Raw genomic sequence first — 8,056 nt, 5'->3', positions numbered from 1 at the left:
ATCACTCCTCCACCCCATAAACCAAGCCTGGGAACAAGGTTCCATTCCCGAACAATTGAAACACTCGCGTGTACTTTCATCCAGAAGCGAGGCAAACCAGTCACCATCGGATGCCTGAGACCAAAATTCCTTACTTCCTGCGTGGGCAAGTTAACGGATAAAGTTATACAAGGCCGCCTTCAAAGCTTCCTCGAACAGACAGGGTGATTGCCACATAACGGGGTTGGCTTCCGACTACGCACCCATGACTTCCTTCTTACACTAAAAGAAGACATGTTTGACAAGATCACCAGGAACACTTACAGACGTATATTGCCCCTGGACCTAAAACGTGGCCTTGATAACGTGCTCCATGAGGGCATCCTTTCTACACTTAACAGCTTTGACTGCGGTGAGCGCGCCTAAAACTACATTCGCTCATTTTCAACAGGACGCAAAGCGCAAATCAAGATAGGTGGCTTGTAGTCGGACACCCTCCAGATCGGTGACAGGGGCACCCCGCAAGGGGCAGTCCTCTCTCCACTCCTCTTCAGTATCGCTCTTCTCCAACTACCGTAGACCTTACAACACATTCCAAACCTCAAGGGAACCTACAAAGCCGATGACAGTATCTTATGGACCCCCAAAGCGGACGCCCTGGCCAAGCTACAAGCTACACCCCAAGAAACCGCAGACATAGTTAACAAACACTCTTTATGAAGTTGTTATTCAGAGACCATTCTCAAGCCCTTGCAATCCAACAAGTCTACCTTACCATCGAAGGACAAAAGCTATACCCGACCTGCAAGCCAGTCGGGATTCTGGTTCTCCATATTCAAACCAACTAATGGACCCATGAAGTTACCCTTTTCAAGCAACAATTGGACCAACTAGGCCACATTATCTGGAGATTTACGACTACACATAGCGGGATGAGGCAAGCAGACACCTTTCGCCTGGTACAAGCCTTCGCCATTTCCGCATAGTCTACGTGGCTCCCCATATGAATCTCTTAAAAGAAGAGCAAGCCAGACAGGAAACTGTACTCCACAAAGCTAGCAGAACAGCGCTCCATCTTCCAGGCTTTTCATCTACACACACTAATATAGACGGGCGCCCACAGCAGCCTTGCGGAATTCGTTGAGTCCCACTGCGTCAACCAACTGGTTAGGCGGGGTAAAACACCGGCCGGAAAGGCCATCCTGACTACACCCAACCTTATCTTCATCCAAGTTGGTGAAGCACTCAGGAAAACACCTCCTTCCTGGAGGTCCCTTATCGATGTCTACTCAATACCGAAAGACATATTTATCGAAGCACAAGGGTAGGCGAGAAGCACCCGCCTAGGCACTCCACAAGGGGACAGTACATAACCGCTAACAGAGTAACCTACACAGACGCTGTCCTAGCCTGTACAGGTGAAGTGGCGGCCATGGCATGTACAGTGGACGATAACTGTAAGGTCGCGTCTCTGTGAACTACTAAAGGATAAAATATCGCGTTTGGTGAGCCGATGGCCCCTACTCTCACCATCACCCAGCACACCCGTTACATTACGAGTCCCAAGACACCCCGGGCCTACCTACGAGGTCGTGTTTGCCCTGATGCCGATCACATCCTCGACACCGACCAACCACGTGAAGGGAAGCGGACCATCGGCATCATCTGAACTACATCCCATACCGAGACCGAAAAGAGGGGTGATTCCGGAGTCAATCACTTGCTACGCAACGCTGGCGCTCGTGCTGTGGTTTCGGGGGGCGAAAATCTGGAAGAGCAACTGCGCTCCCCTACTTCCCTTACCACCTATAAGAGCTCACAAAATACTATCTGGAGCAACGCCCCACTTAACGACAACCTCATCATTTGCTTGACAAGGGGGAGCAAGTCAACTGGCGCGTGCTCCAGAGCAACACCCACCCAACACCATTCAGAATGAACCTGCCCTACCCCATCTCTGCCCCCCCCCCCCATGTCACAACTGCCACAGGCCTATGGCACGATCTACCACATGGTCCTTGCCTGTCCTACAATTCGGCACCCGAATACGCCACACGATGACGAGGCCACCTCAACCCCTGGGAGACGGCCGTCAGGACCTCTGACGCGGAGGTGTCAGCGGCAGCTGCTACCCTTAGCGGATGAGGCCTACAAGACCAATGGGAGCCCGGATGTAGGGACCAGCCCAGGCAGAACACCCAAAGCCGTTTTATTACATCAATAAAATCTATTGAACTGGGTAAGAGTAACCTGGCCTCCTGACCACGTGTGCTGGAGATACGAACCGCGCTCTCAAAATAGCCTCCCATTTTTGTCGGCGCACTCCAAATTGGCAGAGCAGTATCGCCACGACTGCGCTAAAGAGCGCCTTGCTTCGTTCCTGCCCCCTCGAAGCGTTGACAAGTTTTTATGCCCAGGTGAGGCGCTTGGGTGCGTCAGGTTTGGCGAAAGAATTTCTGAATTCGATAACCGAACGGCTCTTTGCCGAGTTAAAGGGACCCTGCAACACTCTTCCCAACTTTTTCCGAAATGCTAAATGCTTGCAGAACGTAGTCAACCAACACATCCATTAGTTAGACCAGGGGGTCGCAAAGTACCTCAACAAAAAATTACCCATGACATAACTGTGAAACTTTCTCAATAGATTTTTCTCTGTTTCTCGGTTTTGGCGTTTTCTTCGACCACTGGAATTTCGTGTTTACGGCGGTGTAGCGTCTATTGGCCGGCTTTCCTTCACTTGCAGCAAAGAACGCATTGTATAGCACTTTTACTCTTCCTTTTTACTTACTTTTTTTCACTCTGCCCTTCCTCTCTTTGAAGAAGGATGACCTGCGAAGGTGGACGCGGTACACGAAATGCTCAAGACAAAACACATTTGTTTGTAATTGGCGATTGAGCAATTAGCCCTCAGCCCAATGAAGCTTTGAAGCTTGCTGTGGTGAAGGCTTTGGCGAGTTTGTGCATAATTGCAAAGAAGGGAACAGCGCAACACTGACAAAACACATGAAGAAAGTGACAACCATGAGCGCTGACTTACAACTGAAAGTTATTTTTTGCCATGTCACATATATACGCTGACTGTCAAAAAATTCAAGAAAGCAGAATAACATGAAAGCCCAGGCAATATTTGGACTACACCAACGCCATGTGCCGCAAGCACGTGTTGAACTATCTGTGGGACAGATAATTTCATGTGTTTTGCCTATTTGCGCTCTTCCCCTCTTTGAAACTTTGAAGCACTTGAGATTTATTCTAGTGGACAAACAGAGCTGTCTGTTTCCGTCTTGCGTCGTAGGCATCTTAGTGTCTGCATAACACACCAACCCAGTCCGCTGGGCTACTGAGGACACCGGAAAGTTCGAAGCCTCCCGCCAGCACAACGGACATGTCATCAGTGAGGGAATTCAACCTACATATGCGCATGCACGTCCCCGTCCTTTCCCTCCCCTCCCAACTCGTGCCTGATAAATTGGGAACCAGTTATGTGCGCACGCTTACAAGTGTAGGCCACCGCCAAAATTGTCGCTCTGAAAGTCCTTCAAGCTGAACTAGAAATATTGACTCACCTCAACGTTGCTGTTCATCCGGTAGAAATTCCAAACTACTCGGCGAGCTGAATTTTGCGGTAGAAACGGCGGCGGCAGCGGCTTTCGGTCGTTTTGGCACGCATTCGTGCTTCTGTTCCGCCAGACGCTGTTTCTATTCCCGCTGTTCTTCCTCTGGGCAAACGACACGGGTCTGTCCATACGGAGTTAAATCTTTGGAGGACTGGAGCTTCATTCTAGTGGACCGACATGTGGCTGTCTGTTTTCATCCCTCGTCGTAGGCATCTTCTGTGTAACACACCAACCGAAACCCTAACCGCTTTACCATCGAGGACAGCTGACAAGTCACATAAGGAGACCGAGATTTCCAAGTTTGAATTTCCCGCCACCATAACACGTATGTACCGGCAGTGACATGAAAAGTAGCTGTGTATGCACTCCCCCGTTTCCACACCTAACCAGTGCGAGCAAAAATCGGCAACCTGTGATGAGCGCATGCTTAGGCATGCAATACATGGTCGAAAAGGTGGCAGGAAGACTTTCATATTAGAAAAGAAATATGAGCTCACGTCGGCGTTAAAAGCGAGCACGTTGCTCGGGTAACTTCTGATAAGGGCGCCCTTATCACCCAATTGCGGAGCTTGTGGAAGAGGAGTGGGTGGTGGCAAGGGGAATAACAGTTGTGAAAGCGATGTCGGTCGTTGCGAAGAGGAGTGTCGCAGCGGCGCCGAGTAACTCGGCTTCACCAGATTAAAAACTAGGGGGGTAAGGCGGGGTTACTGCTTCACAGTAAGAAATTGGTCGCCATGCTGCCCTGCAAAAGCGGATGTCCAGCAAAGCTTTTGTATACCACTACAAAGGGTGATGGAGGAAGCCGGGAAATGTTTCTCGTTATCTCGGCGGGCTTGTCGTCGCTTGTGCTCGGCCAGTGTCGCTAGATAACGGTACAGAGTATCCGCACTCTTTTCTTCTATTGTTCCGAGCCGCCGTGACCATTGGTCAATTCGCATTACAAGACATTTTTTTTTACACTGGGATGGTTCATGCGCGTAGCTATTTTGTTGTTAATGTGGTTTAGTCGGTCAACTCTGGTAGGCTTAGCTTGTCCTTCCTGCTCTGCGGCTGAGCGCGACTTACGTCGTTCTGAATGACAATCAAAGACGACGCGTGTAGCAGAGTTTCTGCAGCAGAAGTGTGTCCGAAGATCCCGTTTTTCTGCATCTTCGGTAGTGTCGCTAACAAACGACCCGGTCGAAGTTAACGGCGTGGCCGTAGATGCGGCAATCTCGCAACACTGACAAACGCTAAAATGGCCGCCTTTGCTTACTTACGTGCCTCAGTGGCGGTACTGTAATACCTTATCTAGTGACACTACGTTCGGCTTCTCAGGCGGCAAATGCTGGGTCCTGCCTAGCCTGACGCATGCAACCGGTGTGTTGGGCAAGAACTGCTCTATTTAGTGACACTAGACATGCTTAGCCTTCAAAGATAATCTGCAAACATCATCTTTACCAGGAACACATGAGGGGGTGGGTCCCCATTGTTCGCAGGCGCCTTATCACCCATAATGCGGTTTCGATGCTTGTTTTGTGTTTTTTTAAAACGAATTCTGAGCTCATGCTGTACGCCTCATTAGCCTGACGCATGCGCTGGGCATACGTTGGCGCCTTGGCGTTTTTGCCCACGGAAATGAAACCGTTTGGGGGTAGAGGTGTACAGCTTTGCTGTAAACGAAAGCCACGAAAGCAAAGCCGAAACGAAGGCCTATCTGTTGCGACGAGCAAATCACGCAGCAAGCCAATAATTCTTTCGCAGTGCTTCCAGACGCGAAGGAAATAGAGAAAGTATTTTAGGAACAGTTGCAGAGTCCCTTTAATGGGACCGAGGCGACGAAAGACTGAGCAGCTGGAGAAGTAACTAGAGGAGAAGAAAGTAGCGGTCATTCCATATGTCTCGCTGTACCCCACCGGCTCAAGAAAGTGGGAAACAGGGCTGGCGTCGAAGTTGCGTTCTCACCCAGAAGTAAATTGAGCAACCTGTGTCGCAAAGTAAATGCTGAGTTGCCAAAGTAAGAAATGGTGTAGCAAGGAACATACCACACGCGTTACTGAGTGTACCACTGCAGCTGTGTACGAGCCGAAACGACCACACTCCGCCGGCTACAGACCGACTCCTACCCCCACTGTACCCTTCTCTTCCATATCTACCCCACCGAATATTACAGTACCTGCCACTTTTGCCTCCAGCCAGGCACCCTGTACTATCTGGTCTGGGAATAAAAACAATCCCCATCCCTCACACCCAATCCCCGTCGCACGTACGAGCAGTGGGTGGACCGGCTGTCCAGCTCGGACCTATCGTCCCAGCGCATGCTGATAGAGAGGGCACGAGCAGCCAGCAAGGACCAGGGGCATCCCGGACTAGAGGACGCCTCCCACCGGTGCTCTCACCATCCTGCACAATTAAGCTCGAAATTAAAGATGTTTACTTTCACTCTCTCTCAATATATATATATATATATATATATATATATATATATATATATATATATATATATATATATATATATATATATATATATATATATATATCTTTCTTTCTCTCTCTGCCACTTCGATGTGGTCTGTCGAAAATTGGGCTAACAGGAAGATGCGTGAATAATCGGTTGCGTGAACCTGCAGATAGACTAAATACACGCACGGGAAGTAACCTCACGGTTCATTGCGCATCGTACGGTTGCGTGCCTCGTCTAGAAGACTGCCCATCATGAAAAAGTACAACGATGTCCGCATGCGAAAATATACTAAGCGTTTGAGATAGCCCTAAGCGATGATAAGTGCGTCAGAAAACCGCCGTTGGCCTTTACGGAGAAAGAGATACAATATTTGAAAGGGTGAAGTAGGGTACAATGTTTAAAAATGTAGAGATGACACGACGTGATTACGTCTGTCTTCCATGTTTAGCTTGTCAACCCTCTGTTTTTGTCCTGTTTTGTGTGGGAATATGTATTTATTTTAGGAGTGTCCCAATATCAAATTTTTCAAATATGAATCGAATACAAATATCTAGCTTCAATATCGAATCGAATATCGAATAATTAAGGGGGGACGTGGCTTTTGAAAACAACTGTTTTATGTCTTTGTGGATTTTGATGAAAATTAGCACAGCAAATGGGAATGCTCGTGTGATAACAAAATAAAAATTTTGTATCAATATTTTGCATACTTTATATATATTCCTTTCTGTTCACCTTGTGGCGAGCTTGAGTGGCCTATAAAGCCTGATAGAAAACTTGTTCGAAGTGCTTTGCATTCCCAAATGAAAGCACGAGGACGTGAGAGTCTTACACTTTTCCATTAGAACATTTTTTTTTTTAGTTTTCAGTTTCTAGAGGTGAATGATTAACGGGCATATAGACACTGAACGACTATTTTCATACAAAATTCAAAATAAGTAAACCTGAAAATCCAAAAGTGTCATGACTTGAACTGTTCATCAAGGTATGTAACGCGATGAAAGGAATAAAAATAGACCCAGTGGTCACAAAGAAATCACGGTAACAAGAGACGTAGGTGGCAAGAAAAACTGTTTTCAGAAAACGGCTTCCGAAGTTGCAACATAGATTGCATTCAAAAGTAGCTAGGGTTGTATCCTTTCGTGCCCTTTCGAACACGTAAAACTGAGTTTTGACTTCTTTTATGCTTTATAACCTTGTTTGGAGCAGCAGCTTACGTGAAGGTATTCATTGCCAAAGGTTTACATACCACAAAGATACAAATGAGCTACTTGGAAGGTTGGCCTAATGTTCTGCATAACTCTAACTTCAATACATGTCTTTTTCATGTTTCAATACATGTTTCAATACAGTTGTTAGTGCTCTTGATATTCAAGGCATCAAACATTCCTCGCAGCACAGCCAATACGCACAAACTATAGCTGTATGCATTGGCATTAATTTCCTTAAAAAATTCGATTTGTTAAATTGAACGGCAGTAAGGTACATTGTTAACGCCGTCAACACGTCCTTATTCCCAACTTAGACCTGCTTGCATAATTTTTTTATTTCGACGTTGCGAAAAATCGATATGGCTCTCCCGCATTGCGGCGCTCGTACACCGCAACATGTCATGCTTTGTTTATCCGTGACATGGCCCGTCAGGTCGCTCTTCAGATTACATATAACGTCACAGGCAATAATTACAACTATACTGGCGTTCAATCGTACCCGGTGGCGCAGTCAGGTGATATTTCAACGCGCAGCGGCTACGCCATGCGCGTCGCAGCTTTTGACGCGTCGGCCGCTTCTTTCCCAAGGCTAGCGAGCCTACTTCCAAACATACCAATAACTAAGTGGTGCGTACACATCGCAAATCAGACGAAAAGTTCACTTCGCAAACCGCTATCAAAAGCGGGCACCCCGCGTTTCACCCGCCAGGGTAAAGTCACGCGCAGCACGAAGCGTTCGATGACCTCCACCTTTCGAGCCACGCAACTTCCCGTAATCTGGCTTGTGATCTCAGGGATTCCCATCG

Source organism: Haemaphysalis longicornis, unplaced genomic scaffold, assembly GCF_048455015.1.
Source record: "Haemaphysalis longicornis isolate Haplotype H1 unplaced genomic scaffold, Haemaphysalis longicornis Haplotype H1 scaffold_1, whole genome shotgun sequence".
In the NCBI taxonomy this organism is placed as follows: domain Eukaryota; kingdom Metazoa; phylum Arthropoda; class Arachnida; order Ixodida; family Ixodidae; genus Haemaphysalis; species Haemaphysalis longicornis.
This window is presented reverse-complemented; position numbering follows the sequence as displayed.